This window comes from Ictidomys tridecemlineatus, chromosome 7 (assembly GCF_052094955.1).
Source record: "Ictidomys tridecemlineatus isolate mIctTri1 chromosome 7, mIctTri1.hap1, whole genome shotgun sequence".
Lineage (NCBI taxonomy): Eukaryota > Metazoa > Chordata > Mammalia > Rodentia > Sciuridae > Ictidomys > Ictidomys tridecemlineatus.
Genome location: NC_135483.1, coordinates 167,694,858 through 167,721,867, shown reverse-complemented (window position 1 = coordinate 167,721,867; position 27,010 = coordinate 167,694,858). Strand labels below are relative to the sequence as shown.

At 36.8% G+C, this 27,010-nt stretch overlaps 1 protein-coding gene across 8 annotated transcripts in view; it reads left to right on the top strand.

Annotated features, from left to right (window-relative positions):
- Positions 1-3,084: 3,084 nt before the first annotated feature.
- The window catches only part of Raph1 (Ras association (RalGDS/AF-6) and pleckstrin homology domains 1), a 100,506-nt gene continuing 76,580 nt past the window's right edge, over positions 3,085-27,010 (top strand). For 7 of the 8 annotated variants that reach the window (XM_005335082.5, XM_040294736.2, XM_021733102.3 and 4 more), the window contains exon 1: positions 3,085-3,219. The gene's annotated coding sequence lies outside the window, so the exon portion shown is untranslated. Of the gene's footprint in view, positions 3,220-3,315; positions 3,410-27,010 lie in introns of those variants that run through there. The other variant, XM_078017879.1, reaches the window with a different exon arrangement.

Sequence of the window (27,010 nt, the reverse complement as noted above, 5' to 3'; positions counted from 1 at the left end):
CCTCCTTTTGAGTTCTTTATTTCAGAGAAAGTCACCACCATACAGTCAGTCTCCCAAACCAGAATCCTGAGGGTTGTCTAAGATGTTTCTCTTTCATTCTCTCCCTCAGACTCAACTATTCATAAAGTCCTGGAGATGTCCCCTTCATCATGTAATCCCCATATCCCTCTCCCATTTTACCCCCATATCCCTCTACCCCCATTGAGACTTGCAGCACATCTCATGGGGGTTGTTGTCATCACCCAAGGGCTAAAATACTTCAAAAGAGTTTATATTTATTAAATAAATCAGATATTAGTTTCAAATGCCTCAGTTTAGCACATGAGCCCCTTATTAATGAGGCATTCCTACCTTTCCTCCACTGATTTGTCCTGACAAAATGTAATTATTTGCAGGGCTTCTAAGTCTTGGCACTGTTGGCTGCTTCCACATCAGCATAGGTATTGTTGCCTTTGTTTGACAAGATGGGTCTTTCCTTTATCGGGTTAGTTCCTCCCTGTCATTAAACATTCCGTTCTTCTCCCCACTGGGCATGCTTTCCTGATCTGGGAATTGGCTGTTTTCTAAAAGTGGTTTCCTTTCCTCCTTTATCCAGCAGACTGTATGAGGGTATGAAGCAGCCTTGTCTTTGTATTTTTGTATTTTAAGGCCTCAGTTGGAGATCAGCAAACTATCAAATGAGTAATTTCATTGTTTAATGGAGCTGATAAGAACCTGCTTGGAATATTTTCTTCTTCTTCTCCTTCTTCCTTCTCCTTCTCCTTCTCCTTCTCCTTCTCCTTCTCCTTCTTCTTCTTCTTCTTCTTTTTTTTTTTTGGTATTGGTGATTGAACCCAGGGGAGCTTTACCACTAAGCTACATCCTCAGTCCTTTTTATTTTTGATTTTTCAGATAGACTTGCTAAGTGTCCAGGTTGGCCTCAAACTTGTGATCCTTCTACCTCAGCCTCCTGAGTCAGCCTCCTGAGTAGGGGGTTTATAGGCGTGTGCCACCATGCCTTGGCTTAAAAATCAGTTTTCTAATTAGACTAACCTAAGCACTTGGAGAAGACAGAGTTGACTAGGAGCTAACTAAAAAAACATTCAATGGTCTGTTTTTTAAAGGAGTTTTCCCTGAAGTATCTTCTTTATAAGGCATCACAGAGCCTAGTGATAACATTTGATAACAATAGGTTATTTATTAGGTTTGGCACTTAGGTGTGTTTAATCTCAACAAACCTAGTCACAAAGGAAATAAAGTGAGAGGCAGACACATTTGTATGCAATTATCAACTAAAAGATTTAAAGCATTTATTAACTTATAAATACTAGATATTTGGAAGATATCAAAATGAATAAATTATTGTATTACATTCATTTAGGGAAGAACACAGCTTACTGAAATAATTATAATTAGAGGTAATGAATGATGAATTCCACAGTTTCAAAAAGAAGGCTATGGGAAGTGGTCACTAGCACCATTTTGATTTATGAGATATTATTTCACTCCAAATTATTGAAGCACCAACTAAATTTAAAAATTTTAAATGCAGTTATATTTCTAAAGTACAGACTACTCAAGTGTGAAACTCAGCCAGTAACTGTATTGTGTGGTTCTAAATACCAGTTTGAGACAGATTGTATACCAGTTTGGAACAGATTGTGTAAAAAAGACCGAAACCACTTGAAAGACCTCAAGAATATCAGGAAGTAAGAATGCAATTAACCAAACCAGGATTTGGCCCTAGGACAGAGAAATGAACGCTCTTGGTTCTTAGAAAGGGAGCCAGTATTTCAGAAATGTATAGTCAATTCAATCAGTGAAAATTCAGGATACAGAAACTTCACAAACAGATGAAAAGATATGAAAAAAGAAGGTTAAATGATCATTGGAACCAATTCCAGGTAACACTTCCAATTAATTCCTCAATTGTTTCTTTTTCTTTTATTCTTAAGTTTTAGGGGATCACAATATCTTTATTTTACACTTATGTGGTGGTGAGGATTGAAGCCTCGTGCATACTAGGCGAACACTTTACCACTGAGCCACAAACCCAGCCCCTCCTCAATTGTTTTAATGCTGTTAACAAAGTTGTTTGGTATGTAGCCATGCAAAAATAATTTAATTCCATTTTCTCCTTCCTTTGATCAACTTTAGATGAAGGTGAAGGTCAAAAGTAAGGGCAAAAGTTGAAATCTAAAAGTTGGCCTAAGTCAAACCTGCTTCAAAATAAGCAGTATATGAGTAATTTGAAGCTTGGTGGTAAAGGAAAATGCCAACACCCTGCTCCTAAACACTTTAATTAAGGGAGGACATAAATTATAAACACGGAACAAAACAGATTTCGAAGTTAAAAAGTAATTAAAGATAACTGAAACGCCTAATCTCCAAAAGTTTCCCAATATATGCATGGATTTGCAGGTAGCATTTTTGGCCAAATTGGGATTTCCTAAAGAAGGGCCTCAGATTTCAATGACAGTGGTCTGTAGGTGCCTAAGAAAACATCTGATACGTTTCTAGAATCTCTGAGTACACGGATGGCATAAAGGCAGATGCATGCAGCTCCTGGACAGGTCTGCTCCAAGCTTCACGGTCTCCAGAGGCCCTCGGACAGAAGCCATTGGGCCCGCTTCCCAGGAAAGGCCAACACCGGGTGGGGCCACACCGGGATTTTCCTCTCCTCTCATTCATTCTCTGATTCACTCGTTCCTGGAGGCGGTTCACAGGGACGTGCTGAGGAAAGGCGGGGCTCGGAGGAGTGCCCGGCTGGGTGCGGTCGGGTGCCTGAGGGCCGGGAGCCCCAGTCCAGCCGGCTGGGGGCCACCGACAAGGGGCTAGGGCGAGTGCCAAGTAGCTGGAGGGGCGCGCGCGGCCGCCTGCGCCGGAAGTGAGCGGTTGGCGGCGGGCGGGGAGCGCGCGGCCGGGCGCGAGGCGGTCCGCCCTTCGGCCGCCCGGCCCTCAGCCCCGCCTTCTGCGTCTCGGCCGGACGCGGCCGCACTCAGGTCCGCCGCCGCGGGGCGCTGCGGCCGCCCCGCCCCCGCCGCCGCCACCCGGTCGGTCCGTCGGTCCGTCAGCCAGTCACGGAGCGCGCGGCGCGGGAGCTGCCGGCGCTGTCTGCGTCTCCGGGGAAGGAGCGCCGCGCCTGGGAGGAGGCGGTGGCTGGAGGAGCGCGAGCAGTGGCAACCCTGTCCGCGGCCGCGACGTTCGCCGGGGCTGCCGGAGGATCGAGCGGCTGTAGCGGTGAGTGCTCCTCCTCGCCCTCGGGATCGGGGGAGGGAGTCGGCGAGGCCGGGAGCGCTCCCTCCGCTCCCGCCTCCATTTTCCCGGCGCTCGGCCCGGCCATCCGGGCGCGGTTCGAGCGACCGCTGCCTGGGGCGGGGTCGCTGCCGGTCTCGAGCCGGCGGGTCTGCGCCGGGCGAGGAGCCTACGGGTGCGTAGGGGTCGGAGGGCCTGGGTTGCACCTCGCGCCCCTGGGGGCTGCACGGAGGGAGACAATGAGATCTGGGCCGCCTAGAGAAGGTGCGGTTGGGATTCTCCGACCTGGCACTGGGGGGCTGGTGGCCCGGGACCGAAGGGAGGAAGGGACTGTTCGCCAACCAGCCGCAAAAACCTGTGACTCAATGTAGTATTGCTCAGGCTTCGATGCCCCCCACCATTCACAGATGAGTTCAGTGCAGAGATTTAGAAAGGCGGGGCGCCTTCTGCGTCTTCTCATTAAAGAAGCTAAGTAATCGCTTGCTCCAATGCTTTTCAGCCCCGTTTTATCTTTCCGTGTACGTTCCCGCCGGAAATCTAAACTGCAGTTCATTGGGGGTGGGGGCAGAAAGGGAGGCGGCAGTGTAATAGTATTAGTTGGGATGCCTTCGTTTTAAGATGGTCTCCACGATGTATTTTTCTTAATTAGGCAGTGTCTTAGGGTGGCCCCACTGTGTGAATTGGAAACCGCGTATGCCTTGTATGCCCGAAGACGTGGCTTAGTGTGAAATAAGAGCCTATGGGTTTCACATTGTTAACCTGTGTCTTGTGTATTACATTTCTTATACTCTGTAGGAAGAGCATTTTGGCAATGTGGGAGAAGGGATAGATTCTTTACTTAGTCTTCCAATAAGGGTTGATGTTGTCTGCAGCATTTCCCATGGAGATATGGAGAGCTGCCTAGTGTGTGAAGTCCACTGTAAAAGAACCGTAAAGGTAACGGGCTAGGGGTGAGGTGTGATCGGATTGTTAAAGGGTGCTATTGAATCCATGAGAATATTAAATTCAGTAGACATATGTGAAATACCTACTCTCAGGCAGAGTAAAGGACACAAAGTGAACAAGAACTACAACTTGGGATGGTTCAAAGAACTCTTTGGAGCTGGGTGGAGGGAAGGGGGTAGGAAACCAGTTCCATATGCACTGGAATTGGCTGGCAACCTGGATAATCTGTTGAACTCTTAAGTAGTTCCCTATCAGTAAACAGGAATAACACCACCTGTTTACACTTCCCCAGATAGTCGTCACCAGGATAAATGAGATGATGTATGCGAAAATAATAGCACCTCTCCTGACAGTGGGATGTTTAGCAAAGGTTAATTCCTTTTGTTCCTTTCCTACTGATCTCTGAGGTTTTTTGAGGGGAGGGCGGGTAAAAAGTGGATATAGTAATTGTAGTAATATGGCACATTATATAATAAATATAGAAGTAAAGATGTAGAATAAGGTAGTCGAGGAGAGAGATTGATTCTAGATTATGGGCATTGGGGGAAAATCCTTTGAAGCCTTGGCGTTAAGGATGGGTAGGATTTCAACAGATGCAGATGGAGAGGGGAAGACTTTCCACCTGGAGGTGGTGCTTTCCTTTGAGAGCTGAATTGAGCCTGAGGATCATTGGGGGAGGGGCAAAACAGAGACACAGAAAGGTTTTTAGCTCTTCTTGAGTCTTTCAGATTGTCTGTTTTGTTTGTTTGTGTGTGTGTGTGTGTATCTGGATATAGCTCTGTTCAAGTAAGTACAAAAATATCTGCAAAGCTTAATACCTGATTTCTTTTTGCATTAAATATTTTGTGTTGTTTGAATTGCTGCTCTCTTTTGTTTGAATTTAGTAATTATTTGTAGATCTTTCCTTGTGATGAGTATTGCTGTTTGTTAGAAGCAGCAACTAATGTTTTAGTGACACAGTGTCACTAAGATTACATAGAAGGTTATTTATTGACTGAAAGGAGTGGCGTATGGAGCACATGGTATGTTTTCACAATTTTTAACAGTTTGTTTTCTGAAAAGGTATTTTTGATCATTGTCTTTTGAGGATAAAAGTGACTACTATATGATGTACATTAATTTAAGCACTTTATTGACTTATTGAATCCTCACTATAAACTTATTCAATAGATTCATTATTATTTGAGAAAATAGGTACAGATAATAAGTTACTTGCCCAAAACTACAGAGCTGTAAAGTAGCAGCCTAATTCTTAAGCTTGTATTCTTAACAATTTTCCTGTGCTACTACTGTAGTAAAATAAACAACACACACTTTTTTTTTAAACTTTGTGATAAATTATATAACATTTAATTTGCCCTTTTTTTGGGTGGTATTTTTAGTGGTATTAAGTATATTGATACTGTTGTGCAACTATTACATTACCCATCTCCAGAACTTTTTCATTATCCCCAAGCTGAAATTCTACCCATTAAACCATAATTCTCTACCTACCCTTCAGCCTCTAGTAATAATTTTCCTATTTCTGTCTTTATGAATTTGACTACTCCCTGTACTTCGTACAAATTGAATCAAACATTTGTTCTTTTGTGTTTGACTTATGTCGTTTATTAGGTAGTTTAGCATAATGTAATCAGGATTCATCAGTACTCTAATGTGTATCAGAATTTCTTTCCTTTTCTTAAAATATCTTTAAACTTATAAAGTATATCAGAATTTCTTTCCCACCCCCTCCAGCACTAAGAGTTGAACCCAGGGCTTTGGGCATGCTAGGCAAGCATCCTACCACTGAGGTACATTCCCAGACCTTTTTTTTTTTTTTAATATTTTTTAATTGTTGATGGACTTTTGTTTTTATTTATTTGTATGTGGTGCTGAGAATCAAACCCAGTGCTTCACGGATACTAGGCAAGCATGCTACCACTGAGCCACAACCCCAGCCCCCAGACCTTTTTATCTTTGAGACAGGATCTGGATAATTGATCAGGCTTGCTTTAAACTTGAAATTTTCCTGTCTCAGCCTCCTGAGTAGCTGAGTGTGTGCTTTCATTCCTTTTTAAGACTAAGTAATGTGCTGTTATATGTGTATACCACATTTATGGACATTTGAATTGTTTCTACTGTTTGGTTATTGTGAATAATGCTGCTGTGAACATTGGAGTACAGCTGTCTGAGTCCCTTATTTCAGTTCATTGGGGTGTATACCCAGAAGTGGAATTGTTAGGTCATATGATAATTCTATAGTTAATTTTTGGGGAACCTACCATATTGTTTTCCACAGCAGTTGTGACATGTTACATCCCTACTAGCTGTGTACAGGTTTTCAGATTTCTCCATATTCTTGTCAATTCTTCTCTCCCCCATCCCCCCCTGTGGTGCTGTGGATTGAAGGCAGGACCCTGCACATACTCTGCCACTGAGCTATGCCCCCAGTTCCTTTCTTAATATATGTGTATAAATATACATATATATGTATATATGTGTGTGTATATGTATATATGTATCTCCACACATATATGTGTGTATGTACACATATGAATATATTTTATGTATTTATGTGTATTTACATATACTTGGGTATATATACACACACACTTTTTAAAAAAATGTACTGAGTTGTATATAGACACAATACCTATATTTTTATTTATTTTTATGTGGTGCTGAGGATTGAACCCAGTGCATCATACATGCAAGGCAAGCACTTTACCACTGAGCAACAGCCCCAACTCATACATACACTTTTTCCATGATTGCTGCTATATGTGTGAAATGGTGTCTCATTGTGGTTTTGATTTGGATTTTCCTAATGAATGATTAGTAATGATGACCATCTTTTCAGGTGCTTTTTGGCCATTGGTATATCTTTGGAGGAATGTCTATTCAAGTCCTTTATTCATTTTTAAATTGTGTTTGTTGTTTTGTTGTTGTATAGGAGTGTTTTTATTTACTCTGGATATTAACCCCTTATTAAATATATGATTTGCAAACATTTTCTTCCATTTTGTGGGTTGCCTTTTCACTGTCTTGATATTTTCTTGTAACACATAATATTTTTAGATGTAGATGGACAAATACCTTATGTGGTGCTGAGGATTGAATCTGGTGCCTCATATATACATGCTAGGCAAGTGCTCTACCACTGAGCTGTAGCCCCAGCCCCATTAAATTTCTTTTTTTCTGTTGTTGCCTATGCTTTTTTTTGGTCATGTTCAAGAAATCATTGTCAAATGCAGTTTGTGAAGTTTTCCCCTTATACTTTATTCTAGGAGTTTTGTAGTCTTAGCTCTTAAATTTATATCTTTGATCCATTTTGAGTTAATTTTGCATATGGTTTACATAAGGTATTAACTTCATTCTTTTTGTCTGTAGTCCTTTCAGCACTGTTTGTTGAAAGGATTATCTTTTTCTTACTGAATGGTCTTGGCACCTTCCTATTCTCATATATGTATATGTATGTATGCGTGTGTATGTTTAAAATTTTTAACACATTGAAGATCGTAGTACTACATGGTTATATATAATTAATTTTGTAGGGGGCAGACATTCTGTCTTTACTGTCTCGGTGCTTCTGAATTTTAAATGGTCATTGATAAGGAAGGCCATAGACTGAAGTAGATTTCATTTTAGAAATCCAGTTCTTGTGCAGATCTATTTATGATTGTCTCAACAATACCTTACGGTGGCATATGCATGGTGCTCAGTTAATAAACAAGACCTAGGCACATTTCTTTGGGAGCATACTCATCCTGTGTTAGTCATTTTGCTTAGTAATAATGAACCTGTAACAGTAAGTTCTCATATTACAAATTAAATTTTTTATAGCTCATTGCAAGTTTTGAGTTTTTCTTATTTGCCTTACAAGCAGTTGTTAAATATTGTTATTAGGTCAATTTTGGAAGAAGAGATTATTGTTTATTATTTTTAAGTTTTGGATTCATATACTTGAGGCTACAGAGTGGATCCTTACAAGCTGCAAACAAAACACTGCCTACTTTATCATCTGGGCAAAATTAAAGCAAGATTTTTCGGGGCTGGAGTTGTGGCTCAGTGGTAGAGCGCTTGTCTCACATGTGCAAGACACTGGGTTCGATCCTCAGCATCACATAATAATAAATAGATAAAATAAAACTACTGTGTCCATCTACAACTAAAAATATATTTTAAAAAGTAAACATGTTGCTGGGGTGCCATGGCACATGCCTATAATCCCAGCAGCTTGGGAGGTTGAGGCAGGAGGATTGCGAGTTCGAAGCTAGCCTCAGTAGTGGCGAGGCACTAGCAACTCAGTGAGACCCTGTCTCTATATAAAAAATACAAAATGGGGCTGGGGATGTGGCTCAGTGGTCCAGTGCCCCTTAGTTCAAACTTCAGTACAATAAATAAATAAATAAATAAATAAAGTAAACATGTTATTTAGGTGGTCATAAGACAGTAACTAATATACCTAATTCACACCTTCTCCAGCTTATAAGAAGTTAACATAATGTACTTGAACAAAAAAATAACATTAGCAATACTTTAGCCAGTTTTACATGGGATACTGTAAAATTTTATATTTTACATGAAATATAAAATTTCATCCAGAAAAATTTTATTGTGAAATAGTAGTCAACTTCCAGATTTATAATTTCTAAAGTTTCATCCCATGCTATTATTTTAATCTAAAATATTTACCACACTTTGAGGTTAGTATCTTAAAGCACATGATTCATGGTTTATACACTGGCTTTTTAAAGAAATATATACTTTAAAAATATAAAAATATATGCTGTTAATAAAATGCATACTGTTTCTCTGCATTAGGCGCATCTAGGCATAATCAAGAAAGCAAAGAGACAAATATTCTCCAAAATAAAAAGGATGCCATTTTAAGTGGCACTTTAAGACAGGAATGTGATTGAAGAAGCTGGGTTTACAAAAAAGCAGGCCTAGGAGTTAAAAACAAGTGAAGAGCGGGTATGCAGTGGCACCTGCCTATAATCCCAGGCAGGAGGATGGTGAGTTCAAAGCTAGCCTCAGCAATGGCAAGCAACTCAGTGAGACCCTGTCTCTATATAAAATACAAAATAGGGCTGGGGATGTGGCTCAGTGGTCAAGTGCCTCTGAATTCAATCCCCAGTACCAAAAAAAAAAAAAAAAAGTGAAGAGATTAGATTTGGAAAAGTGAGACAGTTCATTAGATGCGGAAAAAAAGCAAGATTGAGAGGTCTATGATAATGTTTTATCATTCTGTAAGACTATTACAATATAAGCTCCTTGAAGAATGGTAACGTGTAGTGAAAATTGACTGTAAAAATAGTAGACAGACCCAAATACTATAGAATCGTAAGTCACTTTTGTAACTACACTTTAAAAAAATGGTATGCCTTAACCCTTTAGGACAATCTTACTAAGTTTGAGATGTCAAGAAAAGTGTTAGCTAAGTCAGAACCACAAGACAACTACTGTAACTTGCAAATATAAATATATTCTTTATGTCATAAAGAATTGTGCGTGCCTCAGTCCTCTATGCACAATTCCCAAGCATAGTTTTTCTCCCTAATTTTTCCAGTCAAAAACCTATTTATCCTTTGGGCCCAGCTGCATTGCTGTGCATCTCTCTGAAGCTGTGAAAGCAGAATTAATTGCTTTCTTCATCATGCCTATAGGCCTTACTTGCTTTGCTTTATGTTGTAGTTAATCGTGTACTGTCTTACATCTCATTGTGTTCTGGAGTATCACACCTGGTTTTACTCGTCTAAAATATACCCCTTGGTCCCTTAAGTGTACATGATAGAAATTCAGTGATAAGATTTTCATGAAAGCCCTTATTTAAGGAATTCTTTTTTTTAAGAGTTTGTAATGTTTTTTTCTTTAATACCTTTATTCCTTTCGTTTTTATTTTTTATTTTTTAAAAATATTTTTTAGTTATGGATGGATGCAATATCTTTATTTTGTTTATTCATTTTTATTTGGTGTGAGGATCTAACCCAGTGCCTCACATGTGTGAGGCGCGCTCTGCCACTGAGCCACAACCCCAGTCCCACCCCATTCATTTATTTTTATGTGGTGCTGAGGATCAAACCCAGGGCCCTGGGCATGCTAGGCAAGCACTCTACCATTGAGCCACAATTTCAGCCCCTTTAAGGAATTCTTTATAGCTCGCATTAAATCTACTGTTTATTTTATTTATAAAGGGTAATTATTTCTTGGCTCATTGGTTTATTTCATATTGTAACAGATTACATTGGGGTGAAGGAAATTAGTGATTCCCCCGTATCTGTGAGTAGTATGCCTTACAAGTGTTAGCAATGGTTAAAAAACCTTTTTGTTTACCCAATGTTTCAAAAATAAATTGTACATTTTAAAGCAAAAGCAGTGAACATGAAAATCTTGGTTTTTAGTACTTGGTGATAGGGAATTTCTGGATCTTAAATCTGTTTTCTTTGGTACTTGTTTTTGATATTGTTATTAATTGAAAGGAAACTCATTAAGGAACTTGTAATCAAAAGAGCAGGTACATATTTGGCTGTACTTTCTGAATGCAAATACTCATAAGTTTCTGTCCAGTGTTTATACAGGTTTGACTTAGAGTTTGCTTTTCTTATATCAGTAGGCTCTTCTTGCAAACCAATTCAAGATACATTGAATGCTATTGGAAGGTGTTTTAATGTTAGAAATGGCTTCTCTGTTCAAATAGAATGAATGTACAGGTATGAGAGTTTTGTTTTTGTTTTTTTCAGAATACAGTTATTCCTAAGTTTTAAGCCCTCTTACCTTTAAGGGACAGGCAGATTTACCATGTTTTTGTTTTTTAAAAATAAAAGCTAGGTAGCATATTGCCAATCATGAAAAGTTGTCAATCATGAAAAGTTATCAAATTTAGTTTTTGTCAATGTAAAAGATAAATACTTAACTCATCTTTTAAATATCAACTCTTTTATATGTGTATATATATATATATATTTTTTAGTTGTAGATGGACACGATATCTTTATTTTTATTTGTTTTTTTAATGTGCCGAGGATCAAAATCAGGTCCTCACATATGCAAGGGGAGGGCTCTACCACTGAGCTACAACCCCAGCCCAAATATCAACTCTTTTAAAATACTTTTCTATGAGACAGCCAATAAAGCTGTTTGCTACAAAATACTAAGGTCACTCCTCAACCACATCAATAACATCCTGGAACCCTTGGCTCTTTTCTTGCTTCATCTTCTCTTTTGCTGCTGTATTTGGTTTTTAAAATTAAACATCCTCATCCCCAGCTTTCTTTTTATTAAGGTCAAAGCAGCTGCTTCATGAAAGCTGCTTCAGATTTTGTGTTACAGTTTTCCATCAATCATTGTTTTTATTAAGGAAATTATTTACTGGAACACCAGTCTCTGGTAACAGTTTACCAAAAAGGTAAGTTATTTCATTACTGAAAAAAGTGTAGCAAATACTATCACTCTTCCTCTTGAGACTTAGAATTGCTTACAACCTGAATACTTAGCTTACTTTATATGTATGACTGTCTGAGAGGTGGCCACAGTAAAGATGCCAGTGTCACCCTGCATGTTAAAAGATATATATTATAGTTAGAATACACATATATATTAAGATAAAGATTAAATAAAAATAGAACTTCTAATATGCTATCCAGTGAATTATCACTCACCTCCTAAGGTATGAATCACCTCAGTTTTGAAAACATTTACACACATATATGTATGTGTGTGTGTGTGTGTGTGTGTGTGTGTGTGTGTGTATGTGTATGTATATATTTAAGTTGTTGATTAACCTTTATATATTTATTTTATTTATTTATATGTGGTGCTGAAAATTGAACCCAGTGCCTCACTCATGCCAGGCAAGTGCGCTACCGCTCAGCCATAGCCCCAGCCCCTTGAAAACATTATTAATTGAATTTATATTGTTCATAATGAGCCTTTCATATTATTTCATTTCATACTGTATAATATTCTTATGCCATCTTAAAAATAAATGACTATGGATAAGATATTCTGGTTCTCTAACTGGAAAATAATGTTTTTGAAAAAAAGGAGGTAAATGTCAGCAAAGTGAGACCATAATAAAATTTATTCTTTCCCACAGTTGAAACTGTGGGACCTGTTTCAGAAACTGTAGACCTGTTTCAGAAACCTAATTTGGATTTTGCATTTTTCTTTCAGAAATTGTTCAGGTAAATCAAAAGTACCAATTAAATATGAGTTTAGTTATTCAGTAGTATTTGATAGAATTTTTTTCATGTCTGTAGTAAGATTTTTTTCCCCTCAGTACCCCTAGCAAGACAAAATATTTCCTATGACTCTATCGTTGACCTTTTTAGTCTCAACTTCTTACCATCTCCGAAGCAACTGCAGTCACAATTGCTTCATACCAGGTAAGTTTTTCCTGTTCTGTAACTTCATGTTAATTGAATCCTATCTATATATATTTTGTCTCAAGCTTCATGTACTCAGCATAATTTTAGATTTCTTTGTTATTGCATATATCAATAGTTTCTTTTTATTGCTGAGTAATATTCAGTTGTATGTATATGCCGTAAATTGCTTATCCAGTTTCCTTTTGATGAGCAACAGATCTGGTTCCACTTTGGAATAATGAAGAAAACAACTGTGAACATTTTTGTAGGAGTCTTTTTGTGACTCTACTTGGATAAAGGAGAGGGATTGGTAGATGTTCCTTCTTTGAACTATATTAAGAAAAGTGCAGGGCTGGGGATGTGGCTCAAGCGGTAGCGCGCTCGCCTGGTATGCGTGCGACCCGGGTTCGATCCTCAGCACCACATACCAACAAAGATGTTGTGTCCGCCGAGAACTGAAAAATAAATATTAAAAATTCTCTCTCTCTCTCTCTCTCTCTCTCTCTCTCCTTTCTCACTCTCTCTTTAAAAAAAAAAAAAAAAAAAGAAAAGTGCACATTATCAGAAGTGTACATGTTTTCAATTCCTGTATAACCAGTACACAGATGAGAGAAAATTACCAGTGTGTCAGAAGTATTCTTCATTGATTTCTCAATACCTCAGCACTCTCATGAATAGTCACTGTCTTGACTTCTTTTTTGTGGGGAGGGGGGATTGAATTTAGGGGCACTCGAACACTGAACCTTGACCCCAGCCCTATTTTGTATCTCTTTTACAGACAGCCCACAGTCTTAACTTCTGATTCTTAATTCTGCTATGAAGTATTTTGGCTTTTTTTTTTAATATATATTTTTTAGTTGTAGATGGACATAGTACTTTTATTTTATTATTTTTTTTAAAGAGAGAGAGAGAGAGAGAGAGAGAGAATTTTTAATATTTATTATTTAGTTTTTGGCGGACACAACATCTTTGTTTGTGGTGCTGAGGATCGAACCTGGGCCACACGCATGCCAAGTGAGTGCGCTACCGCTTGAGCCACATCCCCAGCCCTTATTTTATTTTTGTATGGTGCTGGGGATCGGACTCAGCACCTCATGCATGCTAGACAAGTGCTCTACTTGAACTCTTACTCAGCCACAACCCTGGCCCCCCAGCTTGCTTGTTTTATAAAAAATTATTTTTACCACTTTGTTGAGATATAATTTCTGTATAATGAACTGCATATATTAAAGCATACAATTTGATATGTTTTCATAACACTTATTAAACCATTACAACAAGATAGCAAATATTGGTCAGGTTCAGTGGTGCACGCCTGTAATCCCAGCAGCTCGGTAGGCTGAGGCAAGAGAATCGAGAGTTCAAAGCCAGCCTCAGTAAAAGTGAGGCACTAAGCAACTCAGTGAGACCCTGTCTCTGATCCTTTTTTTTTTTTTTTTTTAAGATGTAGATGGACACAACACAATGCCTTTATTTTTATGTGGTGCTGAGAATCGAACCCGGGTCCTGTCTACCACTGAGCCACAATCCCAGCCCCGAGACCCTGTCTCTAGATAAAATACAAAATAGGACTTGGGATGTGGCTCAGTGGTCAAGTGTCCCTGAGTTCAATCCCGAGTACCCCCCCCCAAATAAAAAGATAGCAAATATTTACATTATCCCCTAAAGTTTCTTTATATAGTTTCTTTGGATTTTATGCCACTCTTAACCCATCTCCTAGCAGCCTGTTCTCCACACCCCTGCCTGGCTTGTTTTCATGCAGAATAATGATTTTTAGATTGTTCCATATTCCTTTTTTATTGCTGAATGTTATTCCAATATGTATATATACTATGTTTTGTGGGCTTTTCCCATTTTTGGCTTTTACAGATAATGGTGGTAGGATATCTGTGGACATGTTTTCATTTTTCTTAGATAAATTCCTATGAGGGCATGCTAGGTTATAGGGTAGGTATATTTTTAACTTTTTAAGAAATGGGCGAATTTTTCCAAAGGTGTGCCATGTTATATATCCAGTAGCAATTACATAGTATTTCTTATTGCTCTAAGTCTAAACACTTGGTATTGTTAATCTTCCTGGATATAGTGATCTCTCATTGTAGTTTTAATTTGTATTTCTCAGATTATAAATACTGTTGATCTAGTTTTCATGTTCTTGTTAGCCATTTTGAAAGTAGCTATACAAATCTTTTGCCATTTTAAAAATTGGGATATATATGTTTTTATTAAGTTGTAACAATTCTTGGTATATTTTACATATAAGCCCTTTATCAGATATATATGTGAATATTTTAATTTGTGGCTTTCCCATTTATTTTTTAGTAGTGTCTTTCAAAAAGCAGAAGTTTTTACACTGGACTTCACCAAAATTATTATTTTTTCTTTTATAGTTAGTGTTTTCTTATTTTAATAAATTGCTGTTACCAAAGTTGAAAAGATATAATTATGTATTTCCTCCTAGGAGCTTTATAATTTTACCTCTTGAATTGCAATTTGTAATCCATTTCAAATTAATTTTTGCTTATGATATGAGTGTGGGGATTGAAACTCTCCTCCCCCCATATTTTACCTAGTTTCCCAGCATCATTTGTTAACACTTTCTTTTCCTCATTATCTACTTAGACTTTGACATCCTTGTTGAAAATCATTTTGTATAATCATGAGCCTGTTAATAGACTCACCAATGTTACATTGATTTAATTTCATGTCCTTTTGCCCATACTGCATTGTCTTAAATATAGTCCTAGCATCAAATACAGTAAGTGCTTCAATCTTCAAGATTGTTGTGGCTATTTTTAGTCATTTGTTTTTCCATATAAAGTTTAGAATCACCCTGTAAGTTTCCATAAAAAAATAAAGAAGTTTGCTTGGGATATTGTTTGTAATTACATCAACCATCTAATCAGTTTGGGGAGAATTGACAATAATATTGCATCTTCCAATTCATTAATATGGTGTATCTGTCCATTTATTTCTTTAATTTATGTTTTTAATTTCTCCTGGTAGTCTCACGTATTTCCTTTGCCTTAGAATGTTATATAAACATTATGCTCTCCTGTTTCTATTTTTTAAATGGCCAAATCATCCTTTACACATGCTTTGTTTTTATGATATAAATTAAGAGTTGGTATTTCTATTTTTCTTATGATATCTGATTTGTAGATATCATATTCCTCTAGAAATAGAGGAAACCAAAAGAGATACTTTTAGAAATATAAAACTAGAAGTTTAGACTGTCTAATTGTTGGCACAATTCTTTTGGCTTATATGGTTGTGGATACTCATTTATTGAGGATTATCTTTATTAATATAGTCTGATATTTTTAAAATCAGAAGTAAAATTGAATCCTATCAGTTTATTGGGAGCATGTGTTTTTATCAGGATTTTCTTGAGTGTGTATTTTATGCTTTGCTTTATTTTTTTACTGATAATATTAATGGAAATATGCAACAGAAAATATATAAAGACAATAAAACATATTCCTACCACCCAGAAATGACCATAGTTAAGATTTTTGCTATATTTTCTCATGTGTGTATATATTTGTTTAACTCATTTTGGGGTACACAGTTTAATTCTGTTTCTTCCATTTAGAATGTTTGATTTTGCTGAGCCTACTTGTGTGCAATCTTTATCTAAACATTTTGAATTTTTTTAAAGTTATCTTTAAACCCAAGTAGAATATGTAGACATGCACATATTCACCTCCAGCAGTAATTTGTTATTTGTATTTGCTTCAAGTAAGACATGTAGCATGTACAATGAAAGCTCTCTTCAGGATAATTTATTTTGTTCCATGCACATTTCATACACGTGTATATTCACAGAATTTTATTTATTTATTTATTTATTTATTTGGCAGTACTGGGAGTCAAATCCAGAACCTTTTGCATGCCAGGCAAGCACTGTACCACTGAGCTACATACATCCCCAGCCTTTTTAAAATCTTACTTTGAGACAGGGTCTTGCTAAATTGCCCATACAGGCCTTGAACTTGCAATCCTTCTTTAGTCACCTGAGTAGCTGAGATTACAGGTGTGTGCCTCCATACCCAATTTATTCATAAAATTGGTTTATTCATAAAATTTTATTGCTGTTCTGTGGGTTTGAGTTTTTTATGCTAATCTTTGTAAAAGGTACATTTTTAACTCCATAGGATTGACATTATCCATACTGGTTCTTATAAATCCAACTTATTTTCTTTTATCAGAAGATTCCATTTTTCCATTTTTCCCATGGGAGTTAGATGGTTAAGAGGCCACAGTCAACATCATTTTACCTTTCTCCTGGTGCTTGTCTCTGAGTTGGGCACTTAGAAATGGTATTGCTAAATCTTAATATATGTAATCTCTAAATTGCTTTCCAAAATGGTGATGAAAATATGTCTCCACCAAAATGTTCCCATTGTTCACATCCTCTTAATCCTGGTTTTTATCATGCTTTTTGCCAATTTGATGGATATTATTTTTCCTTTAGTATGTTTCTAGAAGTTTAATTATTATGATAAGGGGTTTTGTAGTATTTTTAATCCATGAGGATTGTATTGTTGCAAATGTTTATTAAGAGTTTTGACTGAAAGCATTGTTGTTTATGTTTATTTACAGTGGAATGAAAAGTGTTTGCTCTAAAGAAACGTTAGCTGCCCTAGCTGTAAAACTGATATTGGAGAATTGCCTAAAATGCATTAACTCTTGTGTTGTGACATCTATGTAGATAATTGAGATGATTATTTGGTCAATAGACTCCTAGAGTGCTTTTTCTTCCTGTGAATTTTTTTTGGGGAACATTTAATTCTTGATCATCTTGTGCAGTCAAATAAAAATGTAATATCCAGTCAGGGTTGGGTCTGTTTATTTATTTTACTGAGTTTTAAAACAATTGTTGTTTGTTTAGTTTTTTTTTTTGTGGGTGAGTTTTTAAAAAAAATATTTCAATAGTTACCTAATGAGTGCTTATGATGAAAGAATAGAAAATATTTACTCTGAGATTGCTGAATGTGTCCTTTCTACATAATTTATCTTAAAAAATACCTCTTTTTTCCTTGTTTATATAACAAAAGAACATTTCAGAGTTAAAATATTGTAAATGTATATGCATTGAGTTTTAAAGAGCATAAAAGTTACAAAATTCAGTTATTTTGTGAGAGATTTGAAAAACCTGCAGGAGGGAAGGGAACCTGTCTACCCTTAAAATAGCTACATTGCCTGTGCTTACCAGCACAGTGCCTGACTCTTCACAGTAAAATTTCATTTAGTGTTGATTTTGAATGAACAGAGTAAGAAGAAAAGAAGAAGTGTTATTTCAGGTAGTAGTAGGGTTTTGGTTTTGGGGTGTTTTTTGTTTGTTTGTTTGATTTTTTTTTTTTTTTTTTTTTTTTTGGTACCAGCAACTGAACCCAGTGGCACTTTACCACTGAGATACATCCCCAGCTCTTTTTATTTTGAGATGGAATCTTGTTGAGTAGAGCCTCACTAAATTGCTGGGGCTGGCCTTGAATTTACAATCTTCCTGCTTTAGCCTCTCACCTGGGATTACATGCATGTGACACCACTTCAGCCCAGTAGTAGTCTTAGATGAAAAGTTACGTGTGATATTTTTAGTAAATTAAGTACAGAATTACTTCCACTTGAATCTAGAATTATGTTCAAATTTAATTCTTAAAATAACAAATGTTTTAAATTAAAGATTAGTTTTAAGAACTGTTTTAGATTCATAGCAAAATTAAGAAGGTACAGAGATTTTATGCATATCCCCTAACCACCCCCCCACCACCACATGCTGAGTCTCCCCTGTTATCAACATCCCTGCCACACTTGTATATTTGATTCAGTTTATATAATGCTTTGCTTTGGGAGTTAACATTTTTGGTGTCTGGATAAATGTATGGAGATATATCCATATTATAGTATCATGCATAGTATTTTCAATGCACTGAGAATTTCTACACTCCTCATATTTATCATCCCCCCATCCTAAACCCTTGGCAGCCACTGATCATTTTACTATCTCCAGTATTTCCTTTTTCAGAATGTCATATAGTTGGAATCATACCTTATGTAACTTTTTCCCTTAGAGATACGTATTTAAGTTTCCTGTGTCTTTTCATGGTTTGATAGCATGGTTTATTTATCCATTTACCTACTAATGATGTGCTAGTTGCCTCCAAGTTTTGGTGATTATGAATAAAACTGCTATAAATATCCATATGCAAGTTTTTGTGTGGACACAGTTTTTGGGTAAATACTAAAGAGTGCACTGCTAGATCACATGGTAAAAGTATGTTTAGTTTTGTAAGAAACTGCCAAACTATCTGTACCCTTTTGCATTTCAACAAGCAAGGAATGTTCCTACTGTTTTACATCCTCATCAGCATTTGATAATGTCAGTGTTTTGGATTTTGACCATTCTAATAGATATATAGAGGTATCTAGTTTTAATTTACATTTTCCTAATGATAAATAAAGTGGAACACCTTTTCACATGCTAATTTGCCATCTGTTTATCCTATTTGATCAGGTGTTGGTTAAGGTCATTAGTTCATTTTTTCAGCACATGATTTGTCTTCTTAGTGTTGAGCTTTAAAAATTTTGTAATCTTGGATAACATCTTTTGTTAGATGTGTTTATTGCAATTTTTGTCTTTCAGTCTATGGCTTATCTTACACTTGATGTTGTCACAGAGCAGAAGTTCTTAATTTTAATAAAGTATGAAGTATAGCTTATGTTTTAGTCAGCTTTTTCACTGCTGTAACTAAAAGATCTGACCAGAACAATTTTAAATGAAGAAGAGTTCAATAGGGCTCATAGTTTAAGAGGTCTCAGTTTATAGATAGCCAGCTCCATTCCTTAGGGCTCAAGGTGAGTCAGGACATCATCACAGAAGAGTGTGGTAGAGGGAAGCAGGTCACATGATGATCAGAAAGTAGAGAGAGAGATCTCTACTTGCCAGATACAAATATATACTCAAAACCACACCCCCAATTCCCTGCTTCCTCCAGCCTACTTTCAGTTACCACTGAATCCCATCAGGTGACTAATTCACTGGATTAAGGCACTCAGAACCCGATCATTTCCCTTCTGAATCCTCTCTCATTTTCTCTCCTGTGAGCTTTTTGGGGACACCTCATATTGTAAGGGTCTGGCGAAACGTCGGAGGGAGAGACCACCCAAGAGACTGACTCCATGCAATTGGCAAAAGGGGATATTTATTGGGGATCCATTCCAGCGCGCTGAGACTCTGTGCTCACTCAAGAAGGGAGAACAGCCCAGAGCCCAGAGCCAAGGTCAAGCAGAGCTTAAGTACACTTTTTGGAGAGGGCCGTGGGCTTTGCATACATCAGAACAAATCAGCATGAGGCGCGGGGAAATTGAACAACAACTCTGAGACGTGATTGGCACATTCATTGGCGGGAACAGGTCGGGCGGGGGTGATTGGTCATTCATAAGCGGGCTACACATTCAAACTGATTGGTTCGGGCCCTGTGAAGGGCCCTGTGACGAACTGCACAAGGCCGTAGGCTAAATGGCCAGTAGGGCGTTGTTTTAACTATCTCAGGAATCTGAGTGTAGCAGAGGAACTTAATAATACCTGATCTTTTACATTCAAGCTTTCCAGCTTAGAAACTTTACCCTTTCAATATCCAAACCATAGCATTCCACCCCTGGCTCCCAAAAGCTCATACTCATCTGACAATGCAAAAATACATTCAGTCCATTCCCAAGAATTCCCATAGTTTCAGCAATTCCAAGTTTATTCAAAGTTCAAGTCCAAAGTCTTCTCTGAGGCTCAAGGTAGTCTCCCATTATGAGCTTCTATGAAATTAAAAGCAATTTACAAGTATCCAATTTATAATGGTACTAAATATTACATTTACAAAGTAAAAATTTCCATTCACAAAAATAGGGGCATGGAAAGAAGGGATGGGACCAAAGCAAGACTGAGATCCACCTGGGCAAACAAGTCCTGTAGCTCAGTGTCCATTATCTGGAGCACGTGGCATGATATCCCCTCCAAAGGGCTTGTGTAGCTCTCCCCTGTGGCCTTATTGGTTGCAGCCCAAGTGGCCTTTCTGTTGGTTTGTCTCTTCTCTTCCTGCAGCTTTCTTAGGATGATGTCCTACATTACTGTAATTTTTTAATCTTGGGAGTCTCTACTGCAGCTTTGGCTGCCTCCTCACATCTCCAAGCTTTCCCTATCAGGGGTTGCCCTCAGAGATTCTCACTCTGCTACACTTTGCCTGGCCTCTCAGGCCTTCCTTTGAAATATTGTGGAAGCCTTCTTGACCACCTAACTCCAGCTTCTTGCAGTTCTGCAGAAGCAACACCATGTGGTTGACACCAAGGTCTGCTGCCATCTTGAGTAGTAGCCAGTCTTCCAGGGACCCTGGCTGTAGCAGCCCATGAGTGCCTGGGTAGCTGAGCATGACGGGGGAAAAAAAATTCCTAGGCCCCCTTGTGCAAGAAGGGTAGCCCACTAGTCTAGAGAATTTTTACTTTTACTTCCTTGGGGCGGGGTGGGGGACGTGGAGATGGGTGTGGTCTTGCCAGCTCCTGGGCTGCCCTGGAGCCATCTTTCTCTTTATCTCTGGGCAAAGTCTTTAGCATTTCTTTATTGGTGATAATGTCTTTTAACAATTGTAACTTCCTTAGCCCCAGTTTTATTCCCAACTTTTAAGACCCAAGTTTTTCAAATCTTCCTGCTCTGCTTTCTGCTGCTGATTATCACAATAAATTTGGCTAAAAGCCACCAGCAATATCCATATCACAGCCTCAGTGGCATGTTGCCTAGACATTTATTATGTCAGATTAAGAAGTCCATTATTTTTAAAGTCAGCTTCACAGAAAGTCTCAGGACACAGGCAAAATGCAGACAACTTTTCAGCCAGAACATAACACAAATGGCCTCTATTCCAAATTCCAATAGTGTCCTCCTTTTCTAAACCCTCTTGAGCCTTATTTTCATTGTTCACAGTCCTGTTGGTATTCTTCTGAGATCACACCAGAATTGGCTATTCATCTCAGTTTACAACAATCTAAAGCATTTCTAGCTTGCACTGCTACACATCTCAAAATTCTTCCCACCAATTCCAAAAAGCTCCAAAAAACTCTGAACCGCGTGGTCATAGCAACGACCCCACTTCTGGTACCAATTTCTGTTTTAGTCACCTATTTCATTGATATGACTAAAAGATCTAACCAGAACAATTTTAGAGGAAGAAAAGTTTATTTAAGGGCTCACGGTTTTATAGGTCTCAGTCCATAGACAGCCGGCTCCATTCCTCAGGGCTCAGGGTAAGGCAGGACATTGTGGCAGATGAGTGTGGCAGAGATACAGCTCACGTCATTATCAAGAAGCAGAGAGATCTCTACTTGCCAAATAAAAATATATATTCCAAAGCCATGCCCTCAATGCTTCATCTTTTCCAGCCACAACCCACTGGCCTTCAATTATCACTCAATTAATTCTACCAGGTGATTAGTTCACTGATTAGATTAAGGTGCTCACAACTCAATCATTTCCCCTCTGAACCCTCTCATATTGTCTCACATGTGAGCTTTTGGGGACATCTCACATCCAAATCATAACAGCTTATCAGTTCTTTCTTTCATGAATTACACTTGTTGCATCTGAAATATCATCATCATACCCAGTGTCATCTAGATTTTCTCCTTTGTTACCTTGTAGGAGTTTTATAGTTTTGTATTTTACAATTAAATCTGTGATCCATTTTGAGTTATTTTTTCTGAAATTGTAAGGTTTGTGTCTAGGGGTTTTTTTGGTTGTTGTTTTTTGGAGTATGGCTGACCGTTTGTTTCATGGTCATCTGTTGAAAAGACCATTATTGCTTCATTGAATTTCCTTTGCTTTTCTGTCAACATCAATTGACTATATCCATGTGGGTCTATTTCTGGACTCATTCTGTTCCACTGATCTATTTGTCTATTTTTTTTTTTTTTTTTGCCAATACCACACTGTCCCAATTATAGTAGTTTTGTACTATCTCAACTTTGGGTAGTATCAGCCCTTAAACTTGTTCTTTAATTTCACATTAAGCTATTATGGGTCTTCTGCCATTCAATCTAAACTTTAGAATCATTTTGATGATATTCATAAGGTAACTTAACAGGGATTTTGATTGGGATTGCCTTGGCCCTATAAATCAAGTTGATAGGAACATCTTAACTTCTTGACAATATTGAGTTTTCTCTTCACAAATAATATCTCACTCTCCATTTTTTTTTAGTTCTTTGATTTCTTGAATCAGTTTTATCGTTTTCCTTATTTAGAAATTGTACATATTTTGTTAGATGTATACCTATTTTATTTTGGGAGGAGCTAATGTAAATAGTATTATGTTTTTTTAAAATATTCTTTTTAGTTGTTGATGGACCTTTATTTTATTCATTTATTTTTATCTGAGAATTGAACCCAGGGCCTCACACATTTGAGGCAAGTGCTCTACCACTGAGCCACAACTCCATCCCTAGTATTATGTTTTAAATTTCAAATTCCATTAATTTGTTGCTGATATATAGGAAAATGATTGACTTTTATATTAACTTTTGCATATTGACTTGCATATTAACTTTTGTCCTGAAATCTTGAGGAGGGTTTTTTGGTGATTATTGGTGAATTTTCTACCTAGATAATATGTCATCTGTGAATAAAGACAATTATATTTCTTTCTTTTTTGTTTTCAAACCATATGCTTTTATTTCCTTTTTTGTCTTACTTTATTAGCTGGTACTTTCAGTATGATATTGAAAAAGAGCAAATAGAAGGGACATCTTGCCTTCTTTCTGATCTTTGTGAGAAAGCTTAAAGTTTCTAACCATTAGGTATGGCATTAGCTGAAGATTTTTTGTGCATAATTCTTTATCAAGTTGAGGAATTACCCTCTACTTCTAACTTACTGACTTTTTTTTTTTTTAAATCCTGAATGGGTGTTGGATTTTTGTCAAATGCTTTTTCTGCACGTAATATTTTATTTTCAGCCTGTTGGTGTAATGGATTTATTGATTGATTTTTTTTTTCAGATGTTGAGCCAACATTGTACATTGAGATAAATTATACTTGGTTATGGTTTATAATTATTTTTCTCCATTGTTGGATTGAACTTGCTGATATTTTGTTGGGGATTTTTTGCATTTATGTTATGTTCATACTTATGTATGTGAAATAAATGAAGTAATATTGGTTTGAAGTTGTCTTGTAATGACTGGTTTGGGGATTAGGATGACATTGACCACATAGAACCAGTTAGGAAGCATTTTCAGCTTCTATCTTGTGGACGAATTATAATAATTCCATCTTGTAGAGAATTGTAATAATTTCTTCTCTAAATGTTTGTGAGCATTCACTAGTGAACTCATCGGGGCTTTTCACCTTCTGTTTTGGAAATTCATTTTATTTATTTTTTTAGATTGTTTCTTTAATGAATATCCATGTGTTTTTACATTTAACATGTATTATACACATTGTATAGTTTTTTTGGTTTTGGTTTTTTGGTGGTGCTGGAAATTAAATCCTCTCTAATTCTAGTGCTCTACCACTAAGCTATATCCCCAGCCTAGTTAAGTCTTATTTTTTGGTCCACTCTGACAGCCTCTTGTTATTTAGTGGGTATATTTAAAATATTAAACTTCAAAATGATTATTAATATAATTGGATTAATATCTACTATGTTTGTTTCTGTTTGCTGTTTATGGCCCTTGTTCTTCATTCCTGTTTTGGTCTTACACTCACTCTTTTGTGGTTTAATTGAGCAGTTTAGATGATATCATTTTCTTTTTTTTAATATTTATTTTTTTAGAAGTAGTTTGACACAATAGCTTTATTTAATTTATTTATTTAATTTTATGTAGTCCTGAGGATCAAACCCAGGGCCTCACATGTGCTAGACAAGCGCTGAGCCACAATCCCAGACCCATTTTCTTTCTTAATATTTTTGGTTTTCTGTTTATTTCAGTGGTTGCCCTAGAGTTTGTAATACACATTTACAGATAATCCAAGTCCATAATCAAATAACACCATTTCAGGGGTGTAATGTGAATACCTTTTACAAGATAATTCTAATTCTTCACTCCTACCCCTTGTATCATTACTGTCATTCATTTCACTATATATAAGCATATATGTGATATATAAATACATACATAGTCAAATATATTATTGCTATTATTATTTTGAATTAACATCTGTTAGATGTTAATTCAAAATAATAGAATAAGAAAAATTTTAAAAATTATATCTTTACATATCCATATTTGATGCTTCTTCTTTTTCCAGATTGTAATGCCTTTCCTATATTGTGTTTCTTTTAATAAATTTCTTTTAATATTCCTTGCAAGGTAGGTCTACTGGCAGTGAATTTCCTCAATTATTACTTACCTGAGAAAGACTATTTTTTCTTCAGTTTTAGAGGATAATTTTGCAAGATGTAGAATTCTAAGTAGCTCCGCCCCCCCAAAAACTTGAAATAGTTCACTGCATTCTCTTCTTGCCTGCATGGTTTTCTGAGAAGTTGGGTATAATTTTTTTCTTGGTTCCTAAATAGGCAAGGCCACAGAACTCTTCAGTATGTGAGTTTGGATTCCAACTCTGTGGTCTAATAACTCCAGCACCTCCGCTCTTATCAAGTAGTCTTTTCCTCTCCCCCACCCCTCCCATTCTCACTCGAAAAAGAAAATGAGGACTGATGATTTAAAAGATTTAATCAAAATTCTAGCTAGTTAGTGGCAGAATTAGAAGAATTTCAGGTCCTCTGACATTTTGTTTAGTCCTTTAGTCCTTGCCTAGACTAGAGGCTCTTGCAGGCTATATCTTTTAAACTGACATTTTCAATGGTATCAGATAATGAATATTGGTTTTTACTCATTCACATTTAGAACATAAAAATGAGATTTATTTACTTGTGATTTGTTAACCAGAATTTGTATTAAAATGTTAGGTGCTCTTTTTAGCATATATTATTTAAATACCCAACAAACTTGTTTCAAAGATTTCAGTGACTTTTAAAAACAATTTTTAAAAAAATTTTTAGTTTTAGGTGCACACAATATCTTTATTTTATCTCTATGTGGTGCTGAAGACCAGTGCCTCGCGCATGCCAGGCGAGCTGGCCACCACTTGAGCCACATCCCCAGCCCATTAAAGCAGTTTTTGAACGTTAATCTTAAACTATTTCCATAAGTGTCTAGTTACTGTCAGGAATAATGTTGAATCTCTGACTTCTGCTGGATTAAATCACTAAAGCATGCAAAGTTTGAAGAACTACTGAAAGTGGGATTTATTAGTAAAGTGATTTCTCCTCAATAAAAATGTTGAATTTTTATTCACAATTCTGGTTCTTTTTAAAAAAATCTTTTTTAGAATAACAGTGGATTTTTTTAAAAATGTAGGAATTGGGAGTGGCTCTTTTGAGGAATGCTTACAGAAAGTTGATGGGGCAGAATAGGGAGACAGAATTCAAAAGAGATGGAGATGTAAAGAATACTCTTGAACAGGAGTAGAGCATTTTGGAGTGAAACCTTGGATGAGGGGTGTGGGGAGGGGGTGGAATGGGACATGTGCTAATAAATTTTCTTTGAATTTGAATAGATTCTTTGCCTGAAACTTGCTTTGAACTGGGTTTCTGTCTGGTTCAGGAACCCTTATTGATAGGTTTTTTGTTTTTGTTTTTTTTTTTTAAACCAGAGATTCATTATTCAAAAGCTATTAAATCATTTCTTAACATAATTATAGAAATACCATGAAAATATTCTTCTAAAGCTAAAGCACCTTATAGAATTTTCTCTGATTCTTCTAAATTAGTCTATCTGTAGGGAAATTAATTTTAAAAGTTTTTAAATTAGTATTTAATTAGAACCAGATATATTGGTCACTTTTTAAACAAAAAGAAATGCACCTTTAGCTTTGAGTCATCTTAAATTAGATGTCATCTTAAATTGGAAATATCTGGGAGAAAAAATTTGGAATTCAGATAAAGAAAGAATACAGTTTTGTGGTAGTTACTCTGGGGCCAAAAAAAAAAAAAAAATGGAGAACATATGGTTTCTCTCTTTCCATAGTAAACCTAGTTAGGAGTAGCGATGAGGCAAGTGTACCAATAACCACTACATAATACAAAACTGATTGGCTATAAATGCCATAGAGAGGTTGAGAGTTCATGGAAGTGGTATCTAACTCTTGTTTTGTTTAAATAGCATAGAAAATTTTTTTAAAAGTTGTTTTTTTATATTATATGTAGCACTCATCCTTTTAAAGTGTACATTTCAATGAGTTTTACAATATTCAGAAGGTCATAGAACCTTCTCCACTATCTAATTCCATAATAAACTTTTTCTAAAAGTTCTTGGGTTTTTAGCTAAGGTATGCCTTCATATTTCCCAGGCTTCACCCTCCCTAATTAGTATCCATCTGGCAGGTATTTATATTGGCTGCCCAATTCCTGCAGGCATTTGAGTTTGCACTCCATCT